Raw genomic sequence first — 21325 nt, 5'->3', positions numbered from 1 at the left:
CTCTTCATGCAGTAAGCTGTCAAGATTACACTATATTTCTCCTCAAGACCCACAGATTCTGTTTGCAAAGATTTTCTGTGCAAGAAGGTAGCAGCAGCTATAACATCTAGTGACACCCAGGGGGTACAAAATGTTTTCATTGCATGGAAATTTCTTGTACAAAGAGTATGAAAATTATGAAAATGTTGGGTTTTGAAGTCAAAGGGATCTGAGTTTAAACCCTGGTTTTGCTAATTACTCATTTTATAAACTTGGACTTAGGCTCATTAAGCCTCACTATAGAACACTGTAAAACAAGAACGATAATAATATGGATCTCAAAAGATGTGAATCTTAAATGACTCTGTATCAAATCTGTGCACAGGTAGTGAAACAAATATGAACTTTCCTTATAACACTTGGTTGCAAGAAATGTCACATGATTTTCTTTTTCAGAATCAATAAATCTCATCCCAAGTTCCCACTTGCCAGGGGTTGAGAAATTTAATCTTAGGTTCTACTTTAAGTAACATTTGGGCTAAGTAAAGTCCTCAACTAACATAATAAAAAGTTAATAACTAATCTCTCAGATTAATGAGAATTAGCCTATATTACTATTTCATAAAATAGAGTATTATATAAAAATATGGGTATAAATGCTAGAATAAATAGAAGAAAAAGTTATTTCTTTAGGAAGAAAAGTAGCATGATATAATCAAGTATGACAGAACGGTTTTCATTATGTCTTTTAGACTATGTGCATGTATCTATCATATCAACAAAATTAACTATTAAAGAAAGATATATATACTAGTTTTTATATGCATGGAAGTTACTTTATATCTATTATTTGGATTCGGTGTCAAAAATTCCTAATAATTTGAGAGTCTCTAAATGTTTCTTCTTTGTACGAAATATTTTGCAGTTAGGCAAACATGCTGAAACAAGCAAGGCAATGACATATAAATATTGTCCATGACTTTCCTGCACTAACATAATTTCCCAAGTGTCAATCAAATATTACTCACACCCCAAATTCTACAATTCCTTCTGAGTCATTAGAAAAGTTGCTTAACTTCTATGAGCCTTAGTTTCTTTATCCATAAAATCAGACCGTTTAAAAAGGTTTTTTCCAAAGTCTGACATTATTTCCATCTTGATAGTTGACTGCTAAAATGGACACTGAATGACCTGAAGTGCCTTTCAGGTTAAAAGTGCTGAGAGCTAAATAGAAGATTCAACTCCAAATCAAGTTTGTGTTTGCATTTCTTTTGCAACATCTACTCTGTACAGGATATTGCATGTGTGCAATGCCATGACCTTCCCTTCTCATTGCCTAGACACAAAACAGTCCCTATTTCAGGACATGGTGCAATTCACTCCCGGATCTCAAGAAAATACTCTAAAGAGAGAGACAACACAGCATCTGCAGATGGTTCATAAAACATAAACTCAGTTACTAACACAGAACAAGCAGTGGACAGAAAGAAACGGCTTGAGAACTTTTTAAGAAAAAAACAAGAACCACATCTAAGGCTTATTTTATACTATTGTTTCTTTATTGATATCTACTGAGAAATTTGAAAACCTTCAGTATTTACAACATCAGTAAATACTAAAATTCACTATTCTAAATAATTCAAAGGAAAGAGAGCTTAGTTTTATTTTACATTGAATTATACAATTTCAAATGTTAGTTCTTCTGAATTCAAAAATTACTCTGCAGACAAGATTTATGGAGGGTATGGTTTATTTTAGGGTAGGCTCAAATATTTTAAAACTATCATGATACTATTGTATTTTTAAAAATAAAGTATGTTTCTGTTTAAAATCTTGTAAACTGTCTTTTTTCAACCAGATTTCCTTTGAAGAAAAATATTTTGTTGCCATAGTAAATCTCATCCTCAAGGAATTCTTCCTTTTTCAGGTTTTCTCTGAGCTGCCAGCTATGTAGCAATAAAACCATCCACATAGAAGTAGAAAAGACCTATTTGGTCATCTAAGGCCTGTCTTCCTTTCACCAAGGGCTGCTCAGGACTCTTCCTCAAGACATCTTCTCCAACGATTTGTACAACTTCACAGTAACAAGAAATGGTGCATCCCTGTCTTCTTTTAATACAAGATGCCACAGCTTTTCATCATTGCAATTAAGCTTAATTTGCTCCCGAAAAATTCCCTTTTTTCTCATCAGGCTCAACTCTACCCTGGGAGGTCTCTTCCACAGTCTGGCTTTGCTTGGCAATGACATTTTTAGCTGTTGTAAATGGCTTTTGTTGGCTTGTTTTTAAAGCACTTAGCTCCAGCATTTTCATCATAACAGAGGTTCATCCCTAAATTCCTCTGCATTTCCATAGTATCCTGGCATTTCTTCGCTATTATATTAGTAGTTCTGGGTGGGAAAGAAAAAAAAAAAGACTTTTCCTTTTCAGTTAGTGATGTCAAAAACAGGCACAAGGCTGGCTCCTTGAGATAGCATCAGATTTTCCTCTTAGGATCCCCAAGGTCCCTAACATTCTTAGTCTTTCCTTTCCAAGTTAGGAAATAGTCATTCACTCAACAAATATTCCTTGACGGGCAAATACATTCCAATTTATGTTCTGCAGGCTGGAGATACAAGGACAGAGTGCCTGGCCTTGAGAAGCTGACAGTCTAGGTAAAGACAAAGAACAAGTAAAGCATTAGAGAATGTCAGGTAGAGAGCAAAAGGAAGCTACTTTACCGAGGGGACTTGAGGGGGGCAGTCTGTGAGGAGATGAGGTTTGAATGAAGGATACTTAGCAGACGTGGGTCGCTTTTCAGCTGGGCTGCAATTTTCCTGGTAAAGAGAAACTTACTAAAATCCCTTTTTGCTTTCCAAGGGATCACTTCCACACAGTAGTGGTACCACTCCTCTCTAATGTGACCAAATGCTTCCCTCACTCGAATGAACGTTGAGCGCCTGTCATTATAGAACAAAGCTGTTCTCACAGGGCTAGGACCCGTACAAACTTGTGCATCAGACTAAGAATCAAGGAATAGTCAATCTGTCTCCATTATCCACCACAACTGAAAAGTTAGTGGATTACAACAATTTAGTATCTCACAATTCTATGAGCTCAGGGGCTTTGCTGGGCAGTTGCACTGCACTCATTTGGGGGCTCTCATGTGGCTGGTGTCACATGATGGATGTGTCTAGTGTCCCCAGAGCTTCAATAGGGCTGAAACATCCCAGAAGGTGCCTTCATGCACATGTTCAGAGCCTGAGAGCTCCTCCCTGAGATCTCCCTCTCCACGTAGGCCCTCATTCCCCAGGGCACCTTCATGTGGCCTATCTGGCAGGACAGTTGAACTTCTTATGCACCTGCTGCTTCCAAGACCACAAAAGCAGAGGCTGTCAGGCCTTCCTGGGGCCAAGGCAGCATCACTTCTCAACATTCTTCTGGTTAATAGTCCTGCCCACAGATGATTAAACTATCTAAGACGGGATACGTGAGTCTGACTTCCCTAACTAGTAATTAGATTTTGTGAAGTTTATAACATAGATTTCTGACCAGGAGAAACATAAATGTTTTCTGTTGCATATAAAATAACCTCAATGCTTTTGGTTTTGTTTTCCCTGTAGGCATTCACGAGTTTTGTATCTAACCTAGCGATTTATTCTAATATATATTTTTAAATGCTTCTAAATGTTCAGTTCCTTAAATCCTCCTTGAACCAGCTATTTACTATTTTATTTGTTTCCTCTTTAATGAGTACAATAAAATCTCTGACACAAGTTCATTCTATATTTCTATGACAGGTTTTCAGCTTTCTCAGAATTATCCTTTGACACTACAAAGGCTCTGGTGAGACTTCCTTTGTGCTAGATGTGGAGGGCAGCTGTGGCTGACACAGGCCCTGGGCCATCCTTCTCATTTATGCAGAGTTGGTTAACTTAGCCCGCAGAACTGAATATTTTATTTGGCAGTAAAATTTCACCAGAATTATTCATGAGAGCTTCGTTTCACAGTGCTCAGAGCCCTTTCTCTGGGCTTCAAGCAGCTCAAGAAGGAAAATGCTACGCATTTAAATTTAGAGAAGATTTTACCACCTGGAAAGAGATGTTAGCTAGGTGGGCAAGAGGGAAGAGTAGGCAGGCAGTACTTTCTAGAAAAAGACCACCATCTCTTCTAATGCAATCCTGGATTTTGGTCTTTGACTGAAGAAGTTAACAGTCTCTATGGCCCCACATCCCAGCACATGTAATGATTCCTACAGGCCCTGGGACAGGCTTCTCCGCGGTCCCACTCAGTGGCTATTCCAAACTCTCAAGAACTATATGGAATGCAGTCTTCTGTCATACCATGTTCATGAGTCTTCTTCTCCTCCTTTTCCTCACAAACACGTAAGTAGGCAGAAGTTCATGCCACAGATGTGGGGGTATAAGAAATACGGTGTGCTATATTTTCCTTTACCTGGGCTTAATTTCAATGTTGAGTCCCCATTGTGCTGGCTGGAAGAAACGAAATCAGATTCAATTCAAAAGTAGTTATACTCCTATCCCATGGAAGCAGATACAGTCCAGAAGATGCAAGGACATCAGGGGACCCGGCATGGCTGGTACCTGACACCACCTGTCTGTCCTGGCATCTGATGGGATGGGTGTGGGGCTGCCATGGCATCTCTCACTTCCAGCTGTGATCCTGGGGTCTTTGGATCCCACACCAGATATTTTTCTGTTCCTATGCCTTTCTGGGGACTCTCTGAAGCTAAATACCTTTGACCCTCTCTGTTTACATGCCCCACCCAGCCATTTGTACTCTATGTCTCTCTTAGTCTGAGATAAATTATCTATAACCTAGAACTAAGGCAAGACATGGCTGGGCGTTCTTTAAAATTAATTGTGGTGCATTACATAACAAAGCCTCTTATGGTATCTTATGGGTCACCTGATGCTCTAGGGCAGTGTTTCTCAACTGTTTTTCATTACTCATCCCTTCTCAGGAGGAAAATTTAATCTCATTTCAATTTAATTTTAATTAATTAAAGAAAATTCAGTTAATCTTTTGATTGATTGTACACCTGTGTTCATAGCAGCATTATTCACAATAGCTAAAAACATGAATTGACCCAAGTAACCATCCGTGGATGAACAGGTAAGAAAAATGTGGCACATACATACAATGGAATACTATGCAGCCTTAAAAAGAAATGAAATTCTGAGATGTGCCACAACATAGAAGAACTTTGAGAACATTGTGCTAAGTGAAATAAGGCACAAAAAGACAAATACTGTATGATTCCACTTACATGAGGTACTTGGAACAGTCAAAGTCATACAGACAGAAAATAGAATGGTAGTGGCTAGGGGGTGCAGAGAGGAGGAAATTGGGAGTTATTATATTACAAAGTTTCAGTTTTACAAGATGAAAAGAGTTATGGAGATGGATGATAGTAATGGTTGCACATTATGAATACATTTACTATTACTGAACTCTACACTTAAAAATGTTTACAATGATAAATTTTATGTTATGCATATTTCACCACAATAAAAAATTTGGGGAAAACGTCCTTTAAGGTAAAAAAAAAAAAAAAATCAATTTGTTGATTAATTGGTTTAATTTACCACTAATAAGAGAACATAAGTTATCAAAAATAAGATTTTCCAGGTAAAGTTGAGCTTTGGAGGGCCTAAAACCATTGTAATAGTGAATTTTTTTTTTCTCACCAAGAGCCAATTTTTATCTTCCTAGGGACATTATCATTTCTCAATTGAGAATTCAATTAAATCTGGGGGTGGGCAACTTTGTTTGACTCACTACTTACTATTAATTAAGGTCCAGACTCTTCTTATAGAAAATCAATAAGTTGCTAATTACTTTTGGGCAATAAACCTGCAAGTTATTTTTAACCAACAGAACAGATAATCCTATATGTATGGTTATACTGCCTATAAGAATATATAATATTAATCAGTTATAGATTAATATATATTAACTTTCTTATATAACTTTCTTATATTTCTCTTTGAATTAGCTTTACCGTCTGCTGGCTCCCTCGTTAATGATTTAAAAATTCATTTTTGTTATATGCCCACTATATAGTTACATACGAGTCATTTTTTTAACCTTCTAAAAAACATAGTTTGACATTTTCCATTTTGAGGAACTAGAAACTACTGGAAGGGAAGTTAGTTTAAGTTCTCTCTGCTCCCAGGTTCCCCCCTTCTTTCACCAGCACTTAGCCAGGGTAGGGGAAAGGCATATGGCTCCTTCTGGAGGAATCCCATAGCATGTCTAACTCTCATTATCCCCTGACATTCTTCTCTATCATGCATCCTTGGACATCTTTATCTTTTCTTGTGGAGCGTGAGATACAGAGGATAACTAACTTTTATTGGGGCAAAAAAAATTCTCCCAAGAGTCCTTCTGGGATCAGACTCTACAGCTCAAAAATCCATATTCCTAAAAATCAAAACAAGCCTTTGAACCTCAAAAGCCAAGAAATAGACTGTTTTATTTCCTCCTTCTGCTGTGGTAATCTGTGCCCAAGGTAAGATGCCTGGACGTCTTACTTGAAGAAGAAAAGGCCAGATGGTAAAAAAAAAAAGAATTATCAAGGAGAAAACTCAATAAATATATAAAGGTAAAATCATGCTGCACATAGTTTAACTCTAAAAGTCTTTGCTGCATGACCTCCTCTAGGTTATTCACAGATTTTTAAAGAGAGCCCAGCTAGCAGACTTGACAGAGGGGTGGATCTTGGGAGACCATTTGATGCAGCAAATCAGTCAGTTCCTGTGGTAACACTTTCTTTTTCTAATTCAGGTTAGCCAAATGAGAACACTGGGAAGTAATCAAGACAGATTCTCTCTCAAACCTTGCTCAGTTGTCTCACTGGGTTAATAAATACACCAGTGTATCCACCAGCAGTGGTGAGCAATGTGAAGGACTGTTTGTCAAAGATGGCTCCTCCTCCTCTGCCACTTGGAACACAGGCCCTCATAGCCAATCTGTAACATCCTCAAAGCTTATCTTTGCTAACCACTGCATCCCTTCCCTTATGCCCTCCCTTTTCTCTTGCACCACCTCCCTATAGGACCCCCAGCTCATCTCCATCCTTCTCCCTATAAACAACTTGTTCTCATAAAATTATCTGGGGTTTTAACACCTCAATGACAATCCAATTCAATGTGTTACCTTTTCCAGTGTAGTTTTATATCCTGCCTCTAAGTGTGAGGGGCTTTTGAAGCCAGTGCAGAGTATTTCAAGCATCAACAAATAAGTAAGGCTGTTAAGGTGGGAGGTGGTGGCTAAAACAGAGTTGACTCTATGGACTACCCAATAATATGATCAATAGGAAAATAAGTCTGTGCCCATAAACATGACAATTAGATTAAATGGATGCATTTGACAAAATTCAACATCCATATATGACAAAAAGAGATTTTTGATAAACTAGAAATAAAAGAGAACTTCCTCAATTTGATAAAGAACAGTTACAAAATAAACTTACAGCCAACATCATACTCTGAAAGAGATGAGAGAGTAGATGCTTTCCCCCTAAGAAAAGGAAGAAGGCAAAAACATGTTCTCTTTCAAAATTCTTATTCAACATCATACTGGAATTCTTGGTAGTGGAATAAAACACAAAAGAGAAATAAGAGCTATTAGATTGGAAAGGAGAAAATAAAACTGTCTTAATTTATAGATTGCATGACTGACTATGTAGAAAATCCCAAATATTCTACCAAAAACAAAAAACAAAATCTCCTAGAACGAATGAGGAGTATAGCAAGGTCACAGAATACAAGGTCAATATACTAAAGATACTGCTTTCTTTTTATTTCAGAATACTACAGGAGTACAAATACTTTGGTTACATAAATTGCCTTTGCCCACCCTGACCTGCCCAAACCCCAATCAATTAGTACCAATTTAACGGTGAGTACATTTGGTTCTTATTTTTCCATTCTTGTGATACTTCACTCAGAAGAATGGGCTCTAGTTCCATCCAGGATAACATAAGAAGTATTAGTTCACCATTTTTTATGGCTGAGTAGTACTCTATGGTATACATATACCACATTTTAATAATCCACTCATGAACTGATAGGCAAATGGGTTGCTTCCACATCTTTGTGACTGTGAATTGTGCTACTATAAACATTTGAGTGCAAATGCCTTTTTTATAGAATGTCTTTTTTTTTTTCCTTTGGATGAATACTCAGTAGTGGGATTGCTAGATCAAATGGTAGTTCTACTTTTAATTCTCTGAGGTATTCCCATACTTCTTTCCATAGAGGTTGTACTAATTTGCAGTCCCACCAGAAGTGTAAGAGTATTCCTATCTCTCTGCATCCACGCCAACATTTATTGCTTGAAGACTTTTTGATAAAGGCCAATCCAACTGGGGTTGAGTGATATCTCAGTGTGGTTTTGATTTGCATTTCCCTGATGATTTGAGATGTTGAGCATTTTTTCATATGTTTGTTGGTCATTAATCTATCTTCTTTTGAAGTTTCCATTCATGTCTTTTTCCCACTTTTTAATGGGGTTGTTTGATTTTTTTTTTCTTGCTCATTTTCCTGAGTTCTATACAGATTCTAGTTATCAGCCCTTTATCAGAGGTATAGCATGCAAATATTTTCTCCCATTCTGCCAGTTGTCTATTCACTCTAATGATAATTTCCTTTTCTATGTACCATCAATGAAAAATATAATTTGACATTAAAAACAAAATATCATTTACAGTAGGATAAAAAATGAAATACTTTAATTTTTATTAGATATAAATCTAAGAAAATGTTATACGATCTATATGAAGATAACAAAAAATCAATGATGAAAGAAATCAAAGAAGATATAAATAAATGGAGAGATATTCTGTGGTCATGAATTAGAAGACTCAATCTTGTTAGGATTCAACTGTTCCCAACTCATCTATAATTGAACACAATCCCAATCAAATCCCAGCAAGCTATTTTGGAGATACTGAAAAACTGGTTCTAACATGTATTTGGAAAGGGAAAAAAACCTAGAACAACCAACTAACACTAAAGAAGAAAAAGTTGAAGGACTGACCACTACCTGAAACTTACTATAAAGACACATTAATGAAAACAGTATGGTATTGTGAAAAGAACTGACACATAGATCAATGGAACAGAATAGACAGCCTAGAAATAGATCCACACAAATACAGTATAATATAATCAACTAATCTTTACCAAATGAGTAATGGCAATTGAATGAAGACAATATTTTCAACAAATGGCACTAAAAAAAAAAAATGGATGTGAATCTTGACAAACTTTACACCTTTCACAAAAATAAACTCAATATGGATCATAGATCTAAATGTAATATGCAAAACTATAAAACTTCTAGAAGGAAATATAGGAAAAAATATACATGACCTTGGGTTTTGTGGTGAGTTTTTAGACACAACATCAAAAGTTCAATCCATGAAAGAAAAAAAAGGTAGGTTGGATTTTTTTTTAATTAAAAACATTTTCTTCATAAAAGATACTGTCAAGAGAATGAAAAGACAAGCCATAGACTGTGAGAAAATATTTGCAAAATGCATATCTGATAGGGACTTGTGTCTTAGTCTGTTTGCATTGCTATAAAGGAAATACCTGAGGCTGGGTAATTTATAAAGAAAATTTGGCTCATGGTTCTGCAGGCTGTACAAGAAGCATGTTGCCAGCATCTGCTTCTGGTGAGGGCTTCAGGGAGCTTCGAATCATAGAGGAAGGAAAGGGGAAGCAGCCATGTCACATGGCAAGAGAAGGAGCAAGGGGATGGGTGCTGGGCTTTTTAAACAACTAGCTCTTGCACAAGTCACTCATCACCAAGGGGTTGGCACAAAGCCAATCATGAGGGATCCACCCCCATGACCCAAACACCTCCTGCCATGCCCCACCTTCAACATTAAGGATAAATTTCAACATGAGATTTGAAGAGGACAAACATCCAAACTATATTAAATTGTATCCAAAATAATCAAAGAACGCCTAAAATTCAACAAGAGAACAAACAACTCAATTTATAAAATGGACAAAAGATCTGAATGGTCACCTCACCAAAGAAGATAATACAGATGATGAATAAAACATATGAAAAAATGTTCAACATCCTTTGTAATTAGGAAAATGCAACTTAACAATGAGATACCATCACACATCTACTAGAATGGTTAAAATCCCCCAAAATGCACAATATTAATTATTAGCAAGGATGTAGAGTAACAAGAACTCTTATGTATTGCTGGTGGGAAGGCAAAGTAGTACAGCTGCTTTGGAAGATATTTTGACAGTTTCTTTAAAATATAAACATAAACCAACCATACAATCAATCCATGTGAATGTTGAAAGCAGCATTATTCTTACTAAAGATGGGTAAAACAAGAGTTCCCAACCAGTGAGAATTTGATGTTGAGTAGGTAAAAAAATCTATTAACAGATCATCTCAGGATGTGGAATGTGATAAAATGAGGTTAATAGGGTACTTAAAGACCAAAGAGGTGGTCATTTAGCCTGTTGTGAGTCTCAAAGGATTAAGTGGATAGATGAAGAAACTGAAAACAACCAAGATGTCCTTCAATAGATGAGTGGGTAAACAAACTGGTGTAGCCATACAATGGATTACCATTCATCAATAAAAAGGAGTAAGCTATCAAGCCATGCAAAGACATCTATAAACTTTATATGCATATTTCTAAATGAAAGAAGACAGTCTGAAAAGGCTATGTACTGCATGCTTCCATATCTAGGTCATTCTGGAAAAAAGAGATGGTATACAGATCAGTGGTTGTCAGAAGGGGAGAGAAGGTAAAGGAGAGTTGAATAGGTAAAATACAAAATATCTTTTAGGGTGGTGAAACTATTCTGTATGATACTGTAATGATAGATAATTGACACTATGCATTTGTTAAAATCCACACAACTTTCCACTATAAAGAGTGAACCTTAATGTATGCAAATGTAAAAAAATCATTTAGATGGTCAGGGGATACCAGATTAGAATGCAGAATGTGACAAAATAATCTATATATAAAATGCATGAAACCACCTCATTAAAGGGAGTGGGGGGGGGGAATGTGCTGACCTACGTCACTTTGAAATGAGTGCCATCTGTAAGACTAAAGTCAAAAGGAACTGTGCATCAGCACTGTACTGTAGTAGATAAGGTTGCCCATGGGGATATGAGTTAGCAATTCTGAAACTAGTAGTAGTAACACATGTGTAGTAACACATGTGTGCTGGAATTGAACAATTAAGGAAATGGATAGCATAGGCAGGAGCCAGATTTCTCACTGTTGGAGTGGGAAGCTGCAATAATGGAGAAGGCTAGATTGAGCCATGTGGCAATGGATTAGAGTTGGAAATATCAATGTGGACTCAATTTAGTTTCATAAAGATACAGATGTTTATGTACAGAAATATTTGTAAATGTGTGTACATGTATACACACACATTGCCGTGCTCTGTCAGCCAAGAGGTCCTAGAAGCAACAATAGTGAGCACTCAGTAGCAATGAGCACCCTTCCCATACCCAACTGCATCACTTGACCTATCCACTTAATCCTTTGAGACTTAAGACAGGCTACATGCCCACCTCTTTGGTCTCTAAGTACCCTGTGCACCTCATTTTATCCCATCTCACACCTTGAGATGATCTATTAGTAGTTTTTTTCACCCACTCCACATTAAGTTCCCACTGGTTGAGAACTCTGTCTTACTCATCTTGTATCATCTCCCCACACACTTGCTAGCACTATATTCACAGGGGGAGAGGTCATATTCAAAGCCTCCCTCCTCATTCCTATGTACCTTCCGAGTTAGTCAGTCTGGTGTGAGTGGTTAACTGAGTCTCTTCTCTCCAGATCATGTAGGTTTGCTTTTCTTCTTATGAATTTGCCAGCAGCAGAAGAAATAATGCCAATGAACTACCACTTTAGCAAGAAGAGATGTAGTGCCTTTAAGCATAAAAATAATTATTCTGACCAGACTACTATGCAGTGGAAAAGCTGGGTCCCAGCATCCAGTGGCTTTGGCAGGCTTGGGCTCTCTCCAATCTCCTATTTCTTGATTTTGCTGCACAGTCATGGGAAGTCCAGGACCCCTTGGAGCACAGCCAAATTGGAATCTCAGAGTGAATACTGAGATGGGGAGGTGAGTCCAAAGACTTGCTCTGGACCTTGCTAACTACAATCATTCCTTTGGAAGGAGCAGTTTTTATGGTTTCAGAGGAACCAGAGGCTCCTCCTCCAAAGACACCTGCACTTCACACTTATTAATCTCCTGTGATACATTGTTCTTACAATTGTTAGCAGTTGAGGGGAATGGAAGTTAGAAAGTTAACTTCCATTGACCCAGCACAGAAGGGTCCAGAAGTACAGCACTTCTTGAGAAAAACAGTCATTTTCCTGCTTACAGAGCTTGGTGAACTAACATTCTAGGCTGTTAGAATGACGAGGGAAGTGTGTGTATATATGTACCAAATATTTGAAAGCATCCTTAGAGACAACTCGAACATATATGGGACCTAATATAAATATCTTTTTAACAAATAAATGGATAAATGCATTGATTTTATTGTCTAATAGATTAACAAGGAAGAACCTGGACAGACAGGAGTGATATGCATTTTAGGGCAGAATGAGAAATAACATTGCAAGGAAAAACTGTATTGATTGACTTAAGAGTGGCTTAACATCCGTTAAGTTGATGCAGTGAGTTTTGGCAGGAAAATCATACCCAAAGACTGTGAAGCTAGAATAACAGAGCATCACACTTAAGTATTTCTTCCAAAAGAGATGTAGCCTCTACAGTATGAAGGTACCCCAGAAATACAGAATGACTCAGCTATGGGGAAAAGAATATGAACAAATCAAACTTTGAAAGAGTGAAATGAAATGCTTGTAGACTATGACATTCGAGGAAGCAAACAGACCCTAACAGAATAAGTCCCTTCTTTTATGCATTCATCCCCTCCACTCACCACTATTAATAGATGCTTAAGATTCCAAGCAAGTGGAGAAGTCAACAACCAGAGGAAGCAGAAGATGATAAATCTCTTTTCTCCCAAGGAAAAAGTAAAGGAAGATATTCTTTCAACTATTTCAAAAGATGGCTTAGAATTTAACAAGAGGGCAAAATAATGGGACATGGGAGAATTATAACCCTTTATTTCAAACAAAACCACATCCTCTAAAAACAAAATTTATATTTTATTTTATTCTCAATCTTAAAGGCATGACTTCAGAGCAATGATGAAAATACACCAGAGGATCTGAACACCAGGATCTAAAAGTAACTAAACAGTGCCCAGTGATTATTTTGTAATACATTTAAGGAGCTGGAGGTCCAACATGTTTGAAGAAGGACATTTAAGTACTAAAATGATTCAAGAGGAGAAGACAAGGAAGGTTTGGGGAACCTTGTCAGGTTATTCTGGAGAAAAAACAGCTGCCTCTAAATATCCAGATTTTTCCCTCTTGATGAAATTGATGGAATTCTTCTTGATATTCCCAATGCCTCATCCACTATCTGGTCCAGAATGAGTGAGGTGAGCCCTTAATGAGATGCTACTCAGTTTGGGGCCAGCCTTCAAAATGAACCAGAGTGTTCTGGCTCTCATTTTTCAGGCAAAAGCCATATAGTCCAACAGAGATAGAATAATTTAGCGATTAGAAAAAGCAAATGCAAAAATAAAGCTTTGGAATTCTGAAATGAAATTTTTTTTATAATCAGACATATTAAGAGCCAAAAGTAGTCTAAGAAAATAAGTCCCTTCCTTCCTTGATCAAAGGTTATCACCCCTGGCTGCCTGCACATTAGAATCCCCTAAGTCTTTTTGATTTTAATGCCTTATGCAAACCCCACCCATGCTATTTGTATGTAATTGTTCTAGACTGGGGCCCAGGCAACAATGTTTTGTATAAGAGCCCTCGGGTAATGTCTACTTGCAATCAGGGTAGAGAAGCTCTAATATATATTTACAGATAGGAGAGGTGACTTGTCTTTCCTGGGAGCACAGTATCAGTAAAAGACAGACCAAGCTGAATCTTCTCCTGGCCCTATTTAATTTTAAATTTGAGGATAGAACATCCTTTACTTAACAGTTTGTAGCTTGGTATTTACATTATAAACATTCAGACACTGGATTGCTGGGCCACCATTGACTTTTGCCTGGAACCCCATAAATATTAGGGAGGGTGCCAAACCAAAGACACATTCCATAGGAAACTACTAATACAAACTTCCTTGCACCTCAGTGGATCCATGTGCAGGGAGGGAGGAATCTGGGGTTGGATTTAGAGGTAGAATGTCAGCCAATGTGAAACCGGATCTGGGTCATCCCCATCCCCAAAGCCTTTTCTGAGACTATTTCCTTTGGACCTCTTAGAATTGTAAGCACCTGGAAACTCCCCAGAATCACCAACCAGCAGAGAGGGAAATTGAGGTTCAGGGAGCAGAAGGGTCTTGATCAATACAAGGGTGACAAACAGCCTGGGCCACTCTACGTACCCTTGCATCCTGGCCATCTATCTCTGGTGAGTACTGAGGCTCTGAAAACAGTCTTCTTCATACTCCTTGGTGACATGGTGTTGCATTCATTTTGCTGAACTTTAATATTCTTGTCTATGAATGAGCACAATCCTGCCACCTTCCAAAGGTGCCCACGGATGAAAAAGTATTCCTGGGCCCATTTTTGCAGCCTTAACCAAAAACGTCTTTGTGTAGAGGCAGGCAGATAGCCTCCCGAGCAGTCTTGGCTGTGTGTTCAGAGTGGCTGTTAGCCACTCTGGCAGTTTATGCATCCTGAATGTGTGATGTGATCACTCCAGTCCTAACTGGAACACTAAGTCTACACATCTGATGTGTGAAGGCCTTGGCCCATGGAAGGACTGAATTTGCGAGCAGAGACTTCCCTTGTTTACACAGCTCCACTACTCCATCTTGCAATTCTCTCCTTCTCAATCAACACCTGTCCTACCCTTGAGTCCTAACCACCCTCACCCAGCCTTCTAGGGTGGTGTTCAGCGGAGGGGTGCCAGTCAGTCTCTTTGTCATCCGCTGATGGTTCTACTCTTGAAGCAATGGGAAGTATGAGAGGCAAAGGGCTAGCAGGGCTTGAGGAAGTGAGGCACATCCCCATCCTCTGGCACATCCCTCCCCCCCAACTTCCCAATGCCCCCACCCAAAAGAGCTTGACTATTTATCTAATTGTATAATAGATTGTCATCTAATTAAAGTATGTTTTAAAACTGCATGTTTAAACACATTGATTTGGGGTTTTTCAAAATAAATTCCCTCTTTCTGAAAATATTCAAGGATTTAATTTGGAAAATATTCAATTTTCAAAAGATTTCTTAGATTTAAGTCTGTTATCCACCTCAAATTAATATGGATAACAGACTTAAATCTAAGACATGAAACCATAAGAATTCTAGAAGAAAATGTTAGATATCCCGATATTGGCCTAGGCAAAGAATTTATGAAGGAGACCTCAAGAGCAATCATAGCAACAGCAAAAATATATAAATGGGACATGATTAAATTAAAAAGCTTCTGCACAGCCAAGGAAACAATCGACAGAGCAAACAGACAACCTACAGAATGGGAGAAAGTATTTGCATGATATACATCTGATAAAGGGCTAATAACCAGAATCTACAAAGAACTCAAGCAAATCAACAAGAAAAAATTAAACAACCCCATTAAAAAGTGAGCAAAAGACATAAACAGAAGCTTTTCAAAAGAAGATAGACAAATGCCCAATAAACATATGAAAAATGCTTGATGTCACTAATCATCAGAGAAATGCAAATCAAAACCACAATGAGATATGATCTAATCTCAGTAAAAATGGCTTTTATCAAAAAGTCCCAAAACAATAGATGCTGATGTGGATACAGAGAGAAAGGAACACTTATATACTGTTGGTACAACTACAAACTCTAGTGCAACCTCTATGGAAAATAGTATGGAGATTCCTCAAAAGACTAAGAAGACTGCCATTTGATCCAGCAATCCCACTACTGGGTATTTACCCAAGGGAAAAAAAGGTCATTTTATCAAAATGACATATGCACTCAAATATTTATAGCAGCACAATTCACAGTGGCAAAGATGTGGAATAAACCCAAGTGCCCATCAATTCAAGAGTGGATTAATAAAATGTGGTATATGTACACCATGGAGTTCTACTTAACCACTAAAAAAAAATGAATACCTTTTGCAACAAATTGGATGGAACTGGACACCATCCTCCTAAGTGAAGTATCACAAGAACGGAAGAACAAACACCACATATACTCACTATTAAATTAGAACTAACCAATCAGCACTTACGTGCACAGATGGAAGTAAAACTCAACAGAAATTAAGCAAGTGGGAAGGGGGAGAAGGGGATTGGTGAAATCATACCTAATGGGTACAATGTACACCATCTGGGTAACAGACACACTTAATAATTATCTTTGACTCAAGCAGTACAAAAGCAATCCATGTAACCAAAACATTTGTACCTGTATAATATTCTGAAATTTAAAAAAAAAATATTTCTTTAGAAACTTTAATTTTTTTTTTAAGTTCAAGTTTCACAGAGTAAAAAAGATAAGCATCTCATGGCAACTAAATCCATTGGGGGGGAGTCATTATCTCATTCAAATGTAAACAGAAGGCAATTTAAAACATTTCACAGATAATAGATACATAAAAGATCAGACAAAGGTCTGATCCAAATATTTTTTTCAGATAACAAACAGCTGATTTTTATACATAAAACCCCCAAATTCCTATTTTATTCTTGGTAGTTCACATAGCCTGATCAAGGTTAACTGCCTGAAAATGCCAATGGGACTTCCCTTGATTTTTGTGTCCTTTAATTTCTAGTACTGACATTAAGAGAAACGAGGGGAGGCTCTTTGATTTGAAAGCAGATATTAAGAGCAGTCTTTCTTTCTATTTTTCTTTCATTACATTTTCCTTCTGCCCTACGCCTTTGTCAATGAATGGGAAGTCATCTTCAAAAGATCTTACTTGAGGATCCATAGCCTAGCTGTGGTTAATACCACTAAATTATCTGCCTTCAAAAGTAATTCAGGCCGGGCGTGGTGGCTCACGCCTGTAATCCTAGCACTTTGGGAGGCCGAGGCGGGCGGATTGCTCAAGGTCAGGAGTTCGAAACCAGCCTGAGCGAGACCCCGTCTCTACCAAAAATAGAAATAAATTAATTGACCAACTAAAAATATATATATATACAAAAAATTAGCTGGGCATGGTGGCACATGCCTGTAGTCCCAGCTACTCGGGAGGCTGAGGCAGTAGGATCGCTGAGCCCCGGAGACTGAGGTTGCTGCGTCAGCACTCACTCTAGCCTGGGCAACAAAGTGAGACTCTGTCTCAAAAAAAAAAAAAAGTAATTCATATCTGAGGTCTAGTTTACATGCACAAAATGCTGGATTATGGCACAGCCTTTTCAATAAGCAAAACTGATCTCACCACAGTTGGTTCAACCATGTTGATTTATAGCAGTCATGACAATGATCAAAATGCTCAAACTTTCTAGGGCAGCTTGTGTATAAACGGAGCCTAAATCACTGTCTTTATCATCAGCTCTTGCTTGCTCTACTTCTATCTCTCCCTCTCTCTGTTATTATTTATTTGTTGCATCTTGCCACAAATTGGTTTAAGAGAAATATTTACTGGGTTGACCTAACACTTCTTATAGAAATCTCCAGCAGTCAGCAAACTTAATTAGGATATAGAAACCAAGCCAGTTAAACCATAGCCATTGAGTTCCGCAATCAGGGAAATCTCTCTTAGGTATTTGAGCACTTTAGTTTCATGATGAGGGCTTAAAGACAAAGTGGGCTGTATATTTCCATTTAGTCACTCTGCGGTGAGCTTGATCATTTTAATGTGGCAGGCTATAGGGTCACTCAGAGTGAGTAATGAGATGTATTCAAACAATATAAGCTTAAATATATATCCGACCACAAAGTTTCCCCAGATCCCACGGGCCAGTTTTCTCCCATTTGTGGCTACATTGGTTTTGAGTTATTGTTATAAAATATCTATTTTAAACAGTGAATAAATGATAATGCTCACCAGCTGTGGGGCACAGGCGAGAAAAATGATTGCTGGAACAACTGTCAGCTTTGCCTTCTATCACTGCACTGGTCTGAAATCCAACGTGCCTGTTTAAATGCGGCACATTACCAGTTTTGTAGTGACTAACAGGGTTGCCACACAGTAACTCAGGACCTGTAGTGTGTCTCTAGTGGAGAGAGATAAGATTTTAATACATAAAAGTTGTTAGGGAGGGGGTGATAGCCTGGGCATTCCTTTAGTTGGCAAAGCTCTCATGTCTGAACTTTAGAAATACATAACTAAACAAAAACCCAACTCTATCGCCATACAAACCTGAGTATCAAGGTCTGCTAACAAGATAGCACATCTGTCTTCCTCCATCGAAATACCAGATATGAGATCTCTCAACCCAGATGACTATGACCTGTCTTCATACTACTGAAAAGCATAAAAAAAAAAAGAATTGTGGATGTGGGAAAGTACTAGATGGTGCAGAACTTTGTTATTTTATTTTTAGGGGGATAAGGTGTTGGAAGTTTGTTTCTAGTGGTGAATTTACTGAGTCACCTTATATCAGATTAATTTTTTGTTTTGTGAAAGTCACCAAAATGGAGTCTTTTAATTATAGGGATATGTTGAAAATTCTACCCAATATTCTGAAAGAAAAGCATATTGGACTTTTTTTTAGTTTCTTGTGGAAGCTTGAGACTCTGACTTACTAGGCATATGAGATATCATAGTATCTCTTTCTATATACTTGGAATATGCTGAAAAAGAGATGGAAATAAGAGCCATGGAATCGTGGGCCAAAATTATCTTGTAAGAAACTTGTTCTGGTCTCAGCATGCAACTATTGCCAGAATGCCTTTTGTTCTAGCCTCACTGGTAAAACTGCAAAATTGACCTATTCTGGTTAAAGCAAAGTATTATTTTTGGTGTTTTCTGGTTATTAAGATAGATCAGAGGTTGTAAACTGTGAACAGGGGCTGGCCACTGTGTGTGTGTGTGTGTGTGTGTGTGTGTGTGTGTGTGTGTGTGTTCTGATAAAACTTTATTTATGGACACTAAAATTTGAATTACTTCTATAATAATTTTTACATATCATAAAAATTATTCTTCTTTTGATTTTTTCCAACTATTAAAAAAATGTAAAAAAAAAAAATCAGCTCACAGGGCAGTAGAAAAACAAGCTGCAGGCTGGATTTGGCTGGAGAGTTTGTTGACCAAGAGAGGGAGAAAAAATAAACTTTCTCCAACCCACCTCTCCCTCCAGTCCCATGCATTCCTCCCTCCCTTTTTTAATATTACCAAAAATTATCCCCACCATTTACTTTTATTAGTTTTGACTTGGTTTTCCATTACCTAAATAACTCTGTGTTCTCTTTTTAAAAAAGGGAGAGGGGATTTCCATTGAAACTCCACCATTATCATGTACTAAATTCCCAAATACATTTGAGTCTGTTTATGGACTCAGTTCTACTTCACTGATCTTTTTGGTTCTCCCTGCACCAAGAGCAAACTTTAAAAATCGTAAGAGTTAGTAACACACTTAAGCTTATCTTTGTATTTGAATTTTCAGGATGGTTTCCATAGATCTGGAAGAAACGTTTAAAAGGAAGGTATCTTTCATAGGTTTATAGATACTCCCAAATTGCCTTCTAGAAGGTGACCGCCTATTTTTGTAAATAAACTTTTATGGCACACAGCTATACATGAGTATATATACTCATGTATAGCTGTGTATTCACTCATGTATTGTCCATTGATTGCTTTTGCATTACAGTGTCAGTGTGGAGTAGTTACAAACTGAGTCATATGGCTCCACAAGCCTGAAGTATTTACTATCTGGTCCTTTAAGAAAATGTTTGCTTACTCCTGGGAGAAAAAGGATTTCTTTGTATTAATAGTTGCATATTACAAGAGGATGTATTGATCTCCTGAGTAAGGACAGCAGATCTGGAATAGTAGCTGCAAGTAGATATTCTCTCTGATAAATCAAACTATCTTCAGCACCAGCCACACTCGTGAGTTAGGTGGGTGTGTAGTAGGAACAGCATCCCTGCACGGTTCAGGTTTTTGATGATGATCTTTATCTCTGGGATTTCCTCCAATGGCTGGGTATTTGCCATTTTGGCATGGAGAGGGAGTCCTCAGGACTCCTCTTTGGCCCTTCCTCCCATAAATAACCAGTCTTCAAGACAAAAGGCCTTTGCAGGAATTTTGCCAACTGATATCTGAATCTATCATATGTATACTGTCACAAGCTGGGAAAAGAACCACAAAATATGTTTAAGGTCTCAATGATCCTACAATAAGGGAGAATTAAAATTAAAGCCCTATTTGTTTTCAAACCTCCAAAAGCCCCATTCTGACAATGGCACTCCGGGTCTCCAGAAATTACAATTGGCTTTACCCAATGTCCAATAATCCCCAAAATGATTAGGTGTCCCCCCCCCCCCCCCCGCAATTGACTTACCTCGATACATACCTTGTGAACCCTCTGGAAAAGTGTAGGGGGAAGAATCATAGTACAAACTTGTAACGGTCCTTCCTCAAAGGCTGACCTCCCTTGACATAGCAGGCTCTGTGTCTGCGCACAGATGGGGAGCTTGTATTAATCATGTGTTTTATTTTCTGTATCTTTTGGTGTTCTGAGAACTTAAAAATCTTGCTGACCAGGAAAGATTACCCTTCCCAGGCCTAGCCAATTCTTAGAAATAGCAAAGGGCTCAGCCCTTTAAAATGCCTTTCATATGGAAACCAGTCAATCTGGGAGTCTATCCCTAACCTCCCCCTTTATCCACCTCTCACAAACCAAACCAATATATCCACTGCCCTAAATAAACCAAGGACTGGGTACCAGACAACTAGAGACCACCTATAGCCCAGAGGCTGGGGATAGTATTCAATTGGCCAGTGCTAGCCTGTTTATCTTGCCTGACCTCCCAAGAAAACCCCAATAAAGGCTTTGGCCTCAGCTTATCCGGCTCCTACTTGTTCCTCTTGATTGACCCTCGTGCAGTCCCCATCCATGTCCTGCAAGGCACAGCATGCCCCTTCTCTCAGAGAAATATAAGTAAAAAAAATCTGCTTTCAATGGCACTGGCCTCTCTAATGTCACCTCTGTAAATTAAGACCTGGGCACATAAACAAAGCTGTGCCTTTATTCTGGTAGCTCAAATCAGGCCTCTGTTAACCAAGTTTACTGTTTAACAATTATACAAATCAGATAATATTTAAAGGGGTTGTCCATCCATCTCTACCGTAGGGCCCCATGAT

At 38.0% G+C, this 21325-nt stretch overlaps 1 long non-coding RNA gene across 1 annotated transcript in view; it reads right to left on the bottom strand.

The window, feature by feature from the left end:
- The window catches only part of LOC142874359 (uncharacterized), a 169558-nt gene that overhangs the window by 28632 nt on the left and 119601 nt on the right, over window positions 1-21325 (bottom strand). Inside the window, exons 2-3 of the long non-coding RNA XR_012922177.1 lie at window positions 20523-20636; window positions 18380-18484 (exon numbers count right to left, since the gene is read on the bottom strand). This is a non-coding gene — a long non-coding RNA (uncharacterized LOC142874359). The remainder of the gene's footprint in view (window positions 1-18379; window positions 18485-20522; window positions 20637-21325) is intronic.

Source organism: Microcebus murinus, chromosome 12, assembly GCF_040939455.1.
Source record: "Microcebus murinus isolate Inina chromosome 12, M.murinus_Inina_mat1.0, whole genome shotgun sequence".
In the NCBI taxonomy this organism is placed as follows: domain Eukaryota; kingdom Metazoa; phylum Chordata; class Mammalia; order Primates; family Cheirogaleidae; genus Microcebus; species Microcebus murinus.
Note: the sequence above shows the minus strand (reverse complement) of the source record. Positions and strands in the feature narration are given on the sequence as shown.